Source organism: Arachis ipaensis, chromosome B6 (genome assembly GCF_059453495.1).
Source record: "Arachis ipaensis isolate K30076 ecotype BB chromosome B6, ASM5945349v1, whole genome shotgun sequence".
In the NCBI taxonomy this organism is placed as follows: domain Eukaryota; kingdom Viridiplantae; phylum Streptophyta; class Magnoliopsida; order Fabales; family Fabaceae; genus Arachis; species Arachis ipaensis.
In genome coordinates this window covers 31,839,803-31,854,808 of record NC_142441.1, presented here as the reverse complement: position 1 = coordinate 31,854,808, position 15,006 = coordinate 31,839,803, and positions in this window count along the sequence as shown.

The following is a 15,006-nucleotide window of genomic DNA, read 5'->3' as shown; positions in this document are numbered from 1 at the left end:
GCTACTTCTTTTATATAATTTTTTTATCATAAATTAAACATAAAATATTTTTATTTATGCATACATGATAATACTATAATTTATGAATACTTCGTGGCTAATATATCATATATAACTTCTAATAATGAGTACTCAGTTAACAAGAATTAAAGGGTGTGGTGGCTTGTATCTCATTTTTATTTTACTATTATAATAGTTAATATTTTTTCTATTTTATTTTACCACTATAAAAGATTATATATACTAAAAGAGAATCTCATTTTTTATCAATTATTTTTTTGTTGGATAATTTTTACAATTTTTTTCTTCTTGTGAAGCGCTGTCGTAAGAAGATAACTATTGTGGATACAAACAACCACTTTCTAATACCTATTAATTGAGTACTTATTACTAGAAGCTATATATGATATCTTAGTCATGGAACATTCATAAACCATGGTGTTATCTTGTATGCATAAATAAAAAAGGTCCATGTTAATTGGTGATAAAGATTATATAAAAGAAGTAGCTTCGTTATTCCTAAAATTTAGAAAAGGGTAAAAAGAAAATAGAATTTTGATATTTATCCTAATAAAATTAAATAATTAATTAGTTATAATTAATATATTTAAATAAATAAAACAAATTAAATGAAAATATTTTTTAAGAATTAATCAAATCAATTAGTTGATACAAATAATTAGTATAATTGATTTGATTTATTAAATTAAAAAATTAAATTACAAAATAGTTGATTGAATTCATTATTTGAGATAATTAATTTATTATAATTAATTAATAAATTAAAAAAATAAATAAAAAAATACTCTCCTAAAAGATAATATTTTTTAACTAAATTAATCTGTATTTATTGTATTCAATTAGAATAAGTAATAAATCATTTATTTTATTATGCACCTTATAAATTAATGAATCAAAATAACCAATATAATTAATTACAATTAATTAATTAATATGAATTATAATAAATTATATAATATTTAAATATCCAATCAAATTAAATATTTAATATAATTAATTCACCGTAATAAATTATATTCAATAAGTTAAAAAAAATTAAAAAATACTTTCAGTATGTTAGGTCAGTTTTATCATTAAGTATAGTATTCTAATTTTTATATAATATAATAAATAGATATAATAAATGAGTAATAGATATAATAGATACAAAAAGAATTTTAACATTAAAAGGGTGACAAATTTTGTTTGGTAAATACATTTTCCTAACAATATTTTTCTAAACGGCCCCGGTTTCTTTCATTTTTTGTCAGGGTCTTTGAGGTCTAAATGGAAACCCAACGAAGCAAAGTAGCAAACACAATTATTTCTCACCCACTAATAACGTGATCTCATTCTTCTAACGAATCTTTTATGCAAAAACTCAACAGCCATGGCATGCTGGGATCCATCCAAGAAAAAGTACTCACCAGATTTAGGAGTAACTCAAATTCGACCAGTCCAACCATGAGAGGAGGAAGTTCAAGATAACACGGAGGAAAAGAGGCAGGGGCGGAGCAGGCGCGTGAGCAACTGGGCACTGGACGAGAGAGTAGAGATGAACAGAGATCTGAGGAGAGCAGGATAAGGGCTGAGCAGGCACCGCAGTAGAAAATCAGAGAAAAAAGCGTACGGAAAAACTTAACAAGGAGAAAGGAAGAGATGCCAGATGCAGAAGAGCAGGTAGAGGAAGCACCGAAAATCCCTGAATTTCAGGATGACAGTGATATGTAGTTTGACCTAGGTGTAGCCTTTAAATTTAAAAATTTTATTAAGGAGATAAGAGAAAGGAATATGGAATGGGCCAACAACACAAATGCCCAGAAGGGGGATAAGGGGAAAGAGGCTCAGAAGTTAAATGGAAATGGACTAAGGAAAAATATTGGGCCTAACTTAGATGAAAATCCTGTGCAAGTAGGGGACATTGAAGGAGGTGGGCTGAGTAAATATCCAAGAGAAGAAATAGAGGTGAACAGCTATAAAATTGAAGACTAGAAGTTGGACTAGGAGGATAGGAGAGAAAAAGAAACTATATGCTAGGAATTAAAAAGGCTCATGTTAGCAAGGAAGAAGGATAAGCAGGTGGGTGAAGGCAGAATGGAGAGCAAGATTCACTAGGAAGTGGTGGAAAGAGGAATGGAAGATGATGAATTGAACAAGCCATTCAAGGAGGCACAGAACAAGGAGCTTGAATTAGTCGGTCAGCATGCTAACTTGGGTGAAAATATCTACTATGTGGAACTAGCAAGTGATTAAGATGAGGACAATACAACCGAGGTACATGCAGACTGGGAAACACAACTAGCCAAGAAATTAGAATTGAAGTTGAGTTTGAAAAGGAAACGAGAGAACTAGAACATGCCAATGCTTACATACAAGGACGGAAAGGAGGAACAAGAGGATAAGGAGCACAAGAAAATGAGGAATGGCAATATAGCGCTGGATACAGGGGAGTATGAGTTAGCCGTGCAAGTGTCTTGTCAGAGTAGGGGAGTACAAATGGCTGAGGAGGCGGTCCTTAACGTGCCCCAACCTCATTCATGAGTATTATTAGCTGGAATTTTCGGGAAATAGCGGCTGCCCAGATAATTTCTGAGTTATATGAACTATGTAAAAAAGCAAAGCCGCTAATAGTGTTCTTAATGGAAACTAGGGCTAGTAAGGAAAAAATGAATAGGGTAAGAAGAAAGCTTAATTTTGACTATATGTTTTGCGTGAAACTCCGGGACTTGTCCGGCGGTCTATGTTTGTTATGAAAAGCTAATACTAATATCCATGTTTACGAGTGGTGTGATAATTACATTAAATCAAATATTAATATTAACAACGATTTGAATTGGAAGGGTATTTTCGTGTACGGGAATCTAGTTTTCCAAAAGCGAAGGAAACTATGGCAGGAGCTTACGATAAGCAACATGTGTAAGGATATACCTCAAGCTTATTTAGGGGACTTCAATGATATTTTAAGTCAAGATGAGAAGGTAGGCATTCATCCACAACCAAGAATTTATTTAGAAACTTTCAGAAGGTTTGTAGATGATAATGGTTTAATAGATGTTAATCTTAAAGGCAGTAAATATACATGGTTTAGTAATCCTAGAAATAACGTTATCACTAGGGAAAGACTAGATAGAGTGTTAGTGAATTGGAAGTGGTTGCAAATATACCAGGATGTCACCTTAAGAGCCTCTTCGGCTGTGAGTTCAGATCATTGTGCCTTAATTTTAGATACACAGCGGCGAGTTCGGATAAAAAAGGAGTTCAGGTTTGAGGCCTATTGGGCAGAACATGAGGAGTGTAAAGAGGTGATCAAGAAGAGCTGGCAAATGGATGAAGGAAATGGAAACTGCTGGAATCAATTCACAAAAAAGAGGATCAGATGCAAAAGGGAGATGATGAAATTGAGTAGTAGGAAGTTCAAGAGAGCAGATAAAGAAATAGAAAGGAAGAAAAGAGAGCTACATCTAATTCAAGAGGCAGGTATGACGGAAGAGGAGCAGAGAAGGGAAAGAGATTTGAAAAACCAAATATCAGAGCTGTGGAAATAAGAAGAGAAATATTGGGGGCAAAGATCAAGGCTGAAATGGTTAAAGTGGGGTGATAAAAATATAGCCTTCTTTCATGCAACAACTATTCAGAGAAGAATTAGGAATAGAATTGACAAACCGAGAGATGAGACAGGACAGTGGATACAAGGGGAAGCTAATATTATGAGATTGGTAGAAAGATATTTCACTAAGCTATTTACTTCGGAAGGAGATAGGAACCTGGAAGAGTGTGTAACAGAAATTCCTAAGAGAGTTACAAGAGAGATGAATGAGGAGTTAATAGCAAACATTACAGATGAGGAAATTAAAGAAGTGGTGTTTAGCATGGGGTTTAAAAGCTCCAGGCCCAGATGGATTAAATGTATTACTTTTTTAACAACACTGGGATATTTTGAGCAAAGAAGTGTGTGGGGTAGTCAAAAATTTTTTTGGAGAAGGCAGCTTACCGGGGGACTTAGGAGAAACAACGGTTGTGTTGATACCCAAAACGAGTCAACCGGAAAGCCTGAATCAACTTAGACCTATAAGCTATTGCAGTTTCATGTACAAGATTGTTACGAGGGTCTTGGTGGAGAGGTTAAGGAAAGTATTAGATACTATTATTTCTCCAGTTCAGAGTGCCTTTGTAAAAGGAAGACTCATACAGGTAAATATAGTAATAGTACAGGAAGCTTTTCATAAATTAAACAAAAAAGAAAATCATGAAAGCAATGACATGGCCATCAAGTTGGATATGAACAAGGCATATGACAGGCTGGAATGGAATTTCCTACAAAGGGTAATGGAGGAGTTCGGTTTTAGCAAAGAGTGGGTCAGATTGATGATGAGCTGTGTGAAAAGTGCTAGTTATAGATTCAAAATAAATGGTAAGTTGTCAACCAAGATCTATCCACAGAGATGGCTCAGGCAGGGAGATCCCCTATCGCCCAATTTATTTATTTTGGCTGCTGAGAGTTTTACTATCCTCATGGAAAAGGCGAGGAGGAAAAATTTCATTTCTGGAATTAGGCTTGCTCCATCAGCACCGGTCATTACTCACCTCTTATTCGGAGATGATTGTATTATTTTTGCAGGGGTGCAAGAAGAGGAGATTTATCAACTTATCCAGATTATAAACTAATATACAGAGACATCAGGACAGAGAATTAATACAGACAAGTCCGGGCTGATCTTTGGAAGGCAGGTACCAATACAAAGGAGGATGAACATTGAGGAGATCGCTGGAATGAATTCATGGGAGGATCCGGGAAGATACCTAGGACTCCCAGCGAGATGGGGAAGATCCAAGAATAAGGCATTGGAGTGGATACAGGAGAAAATGCTTGACAAGATGCAAGGATGGAAGGAGAAACTATTAAACCAAGCCAGAAAGGAGGTTTTGATAAAAGTAGTAATTCAGGCGATTCCTGTCTATGCCATGAATATCATTAAATTTCCTAAATTCTTTTGCAAGAGAATTGAAGTAGCAATAGCCAGATTCTGGTGGAGAAACAATGGAAAGGAAAGAAGCATTCACTGGAAGAGTTGGACAAAAATGACAAGGAGCAAAATAAATGGAGGCTTGGGGTTCAAGGATTTAGAATGCCAAAACATAGCACACCTGGCTAAACCAGCATGGAAGCTATTAAAGAAGGATGATGCTATATGGGGTCGGACACTAAAGGCCATTTATTACCCAAATTGCAGCCTATGGGAGGCGGGAGAAGGAAGAAATGCGTCGTGGATATGGAAAAGCCTGCTGGAAGGAAGGGACTTTCTTAGAAGGAAAGGAAGATGGAGTATTGGGAATGGAGCAGAGGTAGACATTTGCGAAGATAATTGGGTGGCTGGGACAGGAAAATTGGGGAGAGGCAAAGTAGGCGGTATTAGAAGAGTGAGTGAGCTGATAAGAGAAGGGGAGGGTTGGGACATGAACAAAATCATGGACATATTTCCTGGAGATGTAGCCGATCTAATAACTAAAACCCCCATAAGCCTGATCAATCAAAAGGACTTCTTTCTTTAGCCGTACAAAAATGATGGATAGTACTCTGTGAGAACCGGTTACCATGCAGCGAAGGAAGAGAAAGACTCAAGGGAAGAGGGAAGAATCTGCAAAGCGTTGACTAGTCAGGATTGGAAGGAGGTTTGGGAGGATATTTGGAAACTACCGGTGCCTCAAAAGATTAAAATATTTTTATGGAAAGTAGTACATATAATTCTGCCAGTAAACACGAACCTATATCAGTGGAAAATTACAACAACACCCTCATGCAGCATATGCCAAAAAGAGAAAGAAACAATTGAACATGCGCTTCTATTGTGTCCGTGGACTAGAGCAGTGTGGTTCGGATCCAGCATTCAAATGGTGCCTACGGCCTCTAATGTAAGATCTTTTGGAGAGTGGATAATGGATAAAATTAGAAGAATAAGGAGCGAAACAGGCAATGAACAAGCGAATATATTATGCAATCTCGGATGTGTGTGTTGGTGCATTTGGAAAGCGAGAAATCAGCATATATTCCAACAATAAAAAATCAATCCACTAAAGGTAATAATCCAATCAGAGTGTCTAACAGCAAAATTTCAGAAGGCAACACAAGGATCTAGTGCAGAAAATAAATCAGAGACAGGAAGGAGAGGTAAGAATAAGAGAATTACCTGGAGACCTCCGCCAAGGAATAGGTTGAAAGTGAACACAGACGCGGCTTTTCACAAAGATACAGGTAAAGCAGTTCTAGCAGTGGTAGTCAGGGATTGGCAAGGAAAAGTCATCACGAGGACTACAGCAACATTCAAGACAATATCAGCATTAACAGCTGAAGCTCAGGCATACAGGAAGGCACTCATACTCATTAAGAATCTACAAATACCCAAGTGCATAATTGAAACTGACTGCTTACCTCTGGTTCAGGCAATCAAGTCAAAAATGCCTATAGCGGAAGTGGATGCAATCTTTCGTGACATTCTCCAATTGCTGGAAGAGGCTCCAGATGTAGGAGCTACCTGGACTCCAAGGGATGGCAACAAGCTAGCTCACTAACTGGCAGCGATGGCAGTGGGGAATGACCTAGGGAGACAATGGACAATGAATCCGCCTGCTCAAGTTAGAAATTCAATCAGAACAGAAGCAAGTTTCGCAGCAATTCAACACGTTCAAGGTATACAGATTCAAGTCAACATGGTTTCCGACTCAACAAGCGACCAAGAACTGCGAATGGAGGAGAGATTACCTGGGAGTGCGGAAACAGAAGCCCGAGATAAGCTATCAGCGGAAGACAAGGAGCAGAATCGACACACAGTAGAATACCAACCAGTCATCAACAGCCATAACGAAGCCATTGACATAGGAGACAAAGACCGAGGAGGAAGCTCAGCCGATCGGGCAGTGTTGCAGATTGCGTTAGGCCAAGGATGGGGTAGCTATCGACAGAATAAGGATGCGCCAGGGGATTCATGGCAAATCCGACGGATGCCCAACGATTGCGAAGTGGCGCACGAAAAAGTGTATGGCGGGAGGATAGGGGAGGCAGGAACGGAAGGGGCATCAGCGGGGAGGCGCAGCAAAGGCCAAAATCAGAAGGAATTCCTCAGGATTAGGGATGGCAATGGCATTGGGAAAGGAGGAGCTTGGAATCAGGAACATGCACCATAGCTGAAGATGAAGAGCACAGCGGTGGAGATCTCTGCGTGAAGGAGGAAGAAGATCAAGCTGAGGCGTACCGGGCTGGGTTGCTTCCAGGTCGGGCTTCGGAATGGGTTGGGGTGGGGAACAAACAGCTTCTGTTGCTTTGGGCCGGGTTGGTTGGCTGGCCCAGAGCCAAGTCCAAAAAAAAAAAGCTGTCTCTACTCTATCTCTGTAAAAATACTTCTGTACCATATAAATCACCTAATTAATATTACAATTTAAAGAAACTATAATTGTAAAAATTGAACCGCTGATCAAACCGGTCAATCTACTAGTTTATTGGTTTATTAGTTCAATCGATAAGTTATTGATTGAACCGATAGAATCGATCCTATGTAAATAAAAAATATAAAATAGTCAAAAGTCTAAAATTAAGCCAATGAGTTATAGCTCAAATGGCATAGTCTCCCCATACTCAATTAAGAGGTTGCGGGTTCGAGTCTCCTATCTTTGGTAAAAAAAAAAGTCTAAAATTAAAATTTAAAATAGACATCTTCACTAATATTTTAAAAAATATCAAGTTTCAACAAATTATAATCAACAAGTTATTATCCAGTTATCATTAAATAAATATATAAAATTCTAGTATCTTTTTATAATAAAAATTTTTTAATTTTATTTTCATACTAAAGTAACTATTTTTTATTTCAATAACTAACTAATTAGTTTAATATTTTATTATATTATTTTTCTTGAAAAATAATATTTAATAAATATCATAAAATCATAAAAGGATAATAATATTGTAATTAATAAAAATATTTGATATTTTTATTTAGGTTTAATTGCTTTGTTAATCCTTATAGTTTTGCAAAATTTTCAATTAGCTCCCTATACTTTTTTTTTCCTTTTAATCGGGTCCCTGCACCAATTTTTTTTTCAATTAGGTCTCTCTTGACAATAATTGACTTAATTGTATAGGGACTCAATTAAAAAAAAATTGGTACAAAGACCCAATTAAAAGAAAAAAAAAGTATAGGGACTCAATTAAAAAAAAAATTTGGTGCAATGACTCAATTAAAAAGAAAAAAGTATAAGGACCTAATTAAAAATTTTGCAAAACTATAGGGACCAACAGAGTAATTAAACATTTTATTTATATGTTTAATAACATTTATATTAATAATTATGAGTAATAAAAAAATAATTAATTTAAATATATGTGAGTATAAAATTAAAATAATATTAACAAAAATATTGTGTATTTTTACTATATAATTAATAATTAGCATATGAAAGAATAAGGAATAATATAGTTCAATGGCAAGGGAAGCATGCAACAATAAGGAAGACTCAAGTTCAAACTACATCTTCAACAATTTTGAAATTTTCTCTAGAGCAGTTCGGTTAGACTGGTTTTCTACTGGTTCTCACCGATTCTAATCCTTAAACGATCATATTATTGGACCAGACCGATTGAGGGTTCGATTCACTAGTTTTTCAGTCGAACTGACTGGTCCGGTCTGGTTCTTACAACACCGAAAGAAGCACCATGCTAATTTGATTGTTAATACAAACGAAAAAAAAAAGATAACCAAGGACTTCACATTTTTTACAACTATTCATACCGTAAAACAAAAAGTACTTAGATTAACTAACAACTTCACATACTATACATATTTTAAGTTTTAGAGTATGAAGAAGTCTAGGTTCCAAAATGTAATATCAATCTCAAAAGTAACGACACAAAATTTCAAACCACCTAAATCATTACCTTCTAGTTACATAAACTCGAATTAAATGATCTTCTTTGGAAACCATCTTAAAAACACAAGTATATGTGGTTTTGAGTTTATGCATTTTCACAAGATCTTTTCACTTAGAACCAACTTTTTATTCTCGTTCTCTGTTTTTATTTTTTAGCACATTCATTCCGAAGCTTATAGTATTTTTTGAGGGTTCAACAACCAATTTTCGGTATTTTGATCCTCCAATATAAAGTAGTAACTTAGCAAAGTGATACGGGATATACCATGTAAAAGAATAATAATTAGTCTATAAAAAATAAAGTAACAAATAATTATGAAATTACAATTATAAAAATTTACAAATCGATCAGCTTTGATGTCATATTTAGTTAAGGTCTTGTAGTGATATAGAACAATATGTCTGTTTAACAATTATTTTTTTTGCATGATTTCAATGATAGTTTACCAAAAAAATCATCAAACTAAAATGATGACAATGAAAAGTGTAAAATGATGTTATGCAGAATATCCCAAAATACAAAGTAGTTCCTTTATTCAGTACACTTTGCTTGTAACATACTTATCTACCAATGATTTTATAAAGACAATAATAAAATCGAGAACACATATAACATAATATTATGGTATTACAACAGAAAAAAATCAACATACCCTTTATTTTTCCTTTTGTTGATGTATTTTTCACGATCCTTTCATTTGTATTATTTTTTATAATACTTGGAAATCAGAGGGTTACCTGAAACGTTGAGTTCGGGCCGGACGTGAGGTCTGGGTCTTCTTCAAGTGTTGATGTCCGACCTGTTGTTGCAGAGATGCCGCCTATCCGAGCTCCTCGTGAGGGATTTGAGTGGTGATACCTGCAAGAGACTCCGATGCTTAAGTTAGCAAGAATTTTGAGCAGGTTTTTTAGTAGAATCAGAGTATGAGTTATATCTGGGGGCTCTAGTGTATTTATAGTAGAATTGATAACCTCCTTCGGGGGAAGGATCTTTATCTTATCTTATATCTACTGGTAGGATCTTATCTTTGGTAACTGCCTTCCAGTAGGCGGTGACCTTGCTGTATTGGGCCTCTTTGGGCTTGTAGGTTGACGTCCGACCTCTTTAGAAGAGGTCGATGGAGGTAGGAGGGCTCTCCTCAAAGGTCGGCCCTTTTGTCCTCTGTCGGCGCAGACATCGTTCTTGGGTCAGGATATGAACAGTGCCCCTGCTTGAGCTTTGATCTTTTGCTAGGTCGTGCTCAAGCATTCCTTGTCGTACATGTCTTCCTTGGGCAGGTCGGACGCCATGGTCTTCTAGTTTTTGAAATATGAAACGTTTGCTTTAAATGCTGGTCTAAATTAGCGCGACAATTTTCTTGGGTTTCTGTGAGCATTTTTAAGGCTCATTGATTGGACCTTTATTCCCTTTTGTCGTTTCAGTTTTCCCTCCTTTGCCTCTTTTTAAAACCCTGGGGCTTCTTCTTTTTTCTTTTTACGCAAACGCTTGTTGTTCTTTCTTTTTCCTTTCTTGTGACACTTCTTTTTTCTCTCCCTGTGAAGTTTTGTCTGCGCCCTGTGATCAAGAAGTTCTTTTCTTGGCTTTCCTGGCGTCTTTCTTGGAGAGATTCGCGCTGCCGCCGTAGACGTCCTTGTGTGCTCTTCTCTTCGGCTTCTTTCTTTAAGTTGGTTCCTTCGCTTTCGTTTTCATTTTGCATTATGCTCTTAGCGATGATAGTCTGGTGTTCTGTGACTCTGTTGGGGGGGGGGGGGGGAGCCCTCATTTTTGTTTATTTTTATCTGTTTCTGGTGACTTTGTCTCTGATTTTGGCTTTGCTGCTTGTGCTGGGCAATGGGGATTTTTTTTTGGGCTCTTGTATCTTTGAATTGTGTCTTTTTTGTGTTTATGTCGCCTCCAAAGGGTGTTGCTGGGTCGTGACGTCAATGTTGCGAGACTGGGGTACCCTTTAGCTGGTTGGGTGTTGTTGCTGGGCTTTGCCTGATTTCTTTTTCCTTGGCCGAGCTGCTTGTAGTGATGGTTTTTCTTTTTCATTGTTGTAGGTGTAGCGTATATGTCTCGTAGGAATCTTACGGAAATGTCTACAAAAGTTTCCCCTAGTCTTGCTGATTAGTTAGATTCTATAGTCTTGTGTTGTGTGACGGTGGTAGACCGAGAATATTATGAAAAGTTTAGGAGGTTTCATAGGGTGTGTGGAAATAGGGAGGATGAGAAGTACTATGAACTGGTTGCCCCTGACCTCGAGGAGAGGATTTGTTTTCCCCCTTTAAGTCGTACTGAGTGCCCGTTCTTTTACGCTTATGATGACTGTTTTTCCACTAAGTTGGGTGTTACCCTCCCTTTTACTGACTTGAAATCGAGATCCTTCGGACTTGTAACATTGCCTCTACTCAGCTTCATCCTAACTCATAGGCCTTTATGAAGATTTTTCAGCTCCTGTGTCAGGAGTTGGGCGTCCGGCCTTCCCTCAACCTATTCTTGTATTTGTTTGTTGTAACCAAACTTGGGTCATCCAAGAAAAAGGCTAATTGGATCTCTTTTTGAGCCAACCAGCGCAGAAAGGTCTTTGCCATCTTTGACGAGTCTTTCCACGATTTCAAAAGCTTTTACTTCAAGGTCCGAGCTGTAGATGAAGTCCGTCCCTTTTTCTTGGATGAGAGTGATGAGCCCTCTTTTCCCCTTTAGTGGCAAGAGAACCCAATGGTGGCCAAGTATACTCTAGAGAGTTTAGATGAGGTGGAGAAGGCCTTTCTGGGAGTTTTGGAGGAGCATTGGGGTCGAGCTCCTCACTTGGACACAAAGAAGTTTTTAGGGGATCCCAGCCTTCTCCGGTCCGAGTTAGGTAGTATCCGACCTCTTACCCCTTTACCCACTCTTCTTAGTTGTATCTTTTGATGATTTTCACATTTTTGTTTTCAGAGATGGCTTCAGGTTCTGACTCCATGAAATTCTTGCGCAAGACGAAAAAGACTATGGCTGCTCAGAATCTTCAGAAGAAAGGGGCTGGGGAGGGTTCCTCCCAGCTTCCTCCCAAGAAGCCGGGTTCGGGTCCTCAAGGTTCGAGGATGGCTATCCCTACACATCATGTTCACTTAGTCCCTTCAGACTCGCCCTTGGCAAGCTCGGATGCTACCTCTTCTCCCTCTTCTTCGGGGCCTGCTCCTAAGAAACAGAAGACGTCTGGTGTGGCTGATGTCAATGACAAAAATTTTGACGGCCTGGCCTGGAGCAAGGAACATATTGTACCCTACACCTTTGCTTCTACTGACGACGTATCCATTCTCAATCACTTCCAGTATATGGCCCGAAATTGCGTTCGAATGGATGGTCTGAATGCTATCTTGGCGAGAGAGTTCAAAAAATTTCCCCTTAATGCCACTAGCGCCTTTCTGGGGAGTGTGAAGGCCGAGTTTGAGAGGGTTAGCGGCTTAAAGGCCGAGCTGGAGGGGAAGAATACTGAATTGGAGCTAGCTTTGGAGAAGGAAAAGACCCGAGCCACTAAGGCCGAGGCGGGGTCTAAGCTGGCAGAGGATATGAAGAAGACCGAAGAGAGCTATATTCGCACTTATGGTGAGCTCTTGGAGGCAAAGGAAAAACTTCAATCAGCTTATGATGATTATGCTGAGTTGCAGGGCCATGTGGTCGATGATATGACTCAGATGTATGAGAATTTAAAGGACCAGGTCCATGTCTTGGCTCCCGATCTCGACCTCACCCTTTTTAACATGGATAATGTGGTGGTAGACAGAAAAATTGTTGCTGCTGTGGACGATGATGAGGTTCCGGTGTCTGACCCCAATGTCAAGGCTATTCCGACCTCTTCTACTGAGGCTGCCCAACCTGAGGCTGACCCTGATGTGGAAATCTTGAATGAGGCCGATGGAGCCATCGGGGCGGTCCCGATTTTGGTAATCCTTTTTTCTTCCCAGGATGCGGCTACGGGCGAAAAGCTTGATCCTTTGTGACCTCTTTTCATGAACATTCTAACTTTTATTTAAGTTATATTTTGTTACGGTGCAGCCTGTGGGCTTTGATGCATGCTTTTATTTGTGACAGTTTGTAGTTTGAACACTTTTACTTTCAGTTGTTTTGGACAACTTTTCAATAAACGTTAATATTTGCAACCACTCTCGAACCATCACATGGAACTTTTTAGAACTTTCGCTTTTTTTAGTCGTTTAGCAACTATTTTAAGTAATGTTCTTGACGAATTTTTACCTTCAGTTGCTTGGCTAACCTTTCAAGCACTTGCTTTTACCTTTTAATTGTTTTTGACAACTTTTTAGGTAGCGACTTAAGGCTTTGCCTAGGTTCGGGAAGCCCTTTTCACAGTATGTGATTCTCGACTTTGTTCCGACCTTTATATGGTCGGAGGGTTGAGTTTGGGTTGTTTTTTTTCTTTTTAGTTTCCGTTAGTTGCCCAACTTCGTTCTGTTGGGCCTTTTAAGTTATTTTTGGAACCTTGTTTTTTGTCCGATCTTGTTGATAGATCGCTTTATACAGTTGCTTTTATAACTTCTCACATTAATTTGAACCTCGTCACTTTATCTTGTCGACCGCCTTAGGTCGGGCAATGATTTCTGTGCTTTTTTGAGCATAAACTAATGCGCCTTGTTGGGAAACTTTTGGAAGGATGAAATATATGAGTTTTCTTTGAAAAAAATCTCTTTACAAAAATGGTTGCTGTAACACCCTACCACACATTTCCTTACGCTTAAGTCGTAAAGCAGAGGTGGCAAGATATTACGACCTCTAAAAGAAAAGGATATGTACATAAATATAGTGGATGAAATTATATCAAGGAGCCTTGAAGAATAAGCTAAACAAAAACGATAAACAGAAAAATCGTGTCACATTTGCATGGATATTCGTAGAACGAACAAGTGAGATCAAAAGAAAACTGAAAACATATGTATATATCAGAGTTCCAAAGCTCAGATAGCAAGCTCCAGACTCGACCTACAAAGCTAAGGCCAGCCAGAGTATATAATTATATATTGATATAAAACCCAACATAAAACTCAAACTACAAAATAAACACCTGTATCTCCAAGTCAACATCTAGGAGGGACAAAACACAAAATGTACATGCAGAGATTCTATAAGCATATATGTATAGCCTAAAACAAAATATGATAGTCCAAAAGATAGTTCTTCGCTTGTAAGGATGCTCCCCAGACGCTCAATGAGGTGCCTCTCGACCTGCATCTGAAAAATAACAAAATATATATGGAATGAGAACCGGAGGTTCTCAACATGGTAAAGGTGCCCGCATAGTTAATATAAAAGGTCTCAGGAGAGCCAGAGGTATTCTTAGAACTTCGACACTCATATTTCGGCTTAAGAATTCAACTAAACCAGAAATTAGGTAAGTTATCTAAGGTATTAAAGTTCTAAATCTAACTTTAACTTAACACTTCACTTTCTGACTCCTCCAATCCTTCGAGACACTGGTGGAACAACCCCCCTCTCACACCTCCGTCAAGAGGGATTTCTCAGAAAACATACACACACAATTCAAGCAAGAAAAACACAGATAGAGAAGCATTTACAACAAGTAGAACAAGTAGCAGATAAGCAGAATTAAACAGTTAAGCAAACTAAAACAATGCACACTCAAACAAAGCAAACAAATGCATATGATGTATGCCTGTCCTATGGCTGATGAGTCTCATCTGTCGGTTATACAGCCAGCCCGACATGTCCTGGTAGTTAACCATTGGACAGTCCCTATGTGCACGCATCCCCAAGCTCAATAATATAGTATTCCATGGAGTCAAACTCCAAGCTCAATAACATAGTATTCTATAGAGTCAAACTCCAAGCTCAATAATATTCCATGGAATCAAACTCCAAGCTCAAATATAATATTCAATATTCATATATATATGCATGCCCATGGGGGAATCCGGGGAGTTAAAGTGCCCGGTCACATCTTGCGACAGAGGGTCAACAAATAGTCTCAAATACTCAAGCCACATAAAAATCTCTTTCCTTTTTAAAATAACACTTCAAATCAAAACTCCAATTCTTATAGAAATTTTGGCAGTATCTCCTCTAAAACTCAAATTTCTGTCACCCTTCAAGGG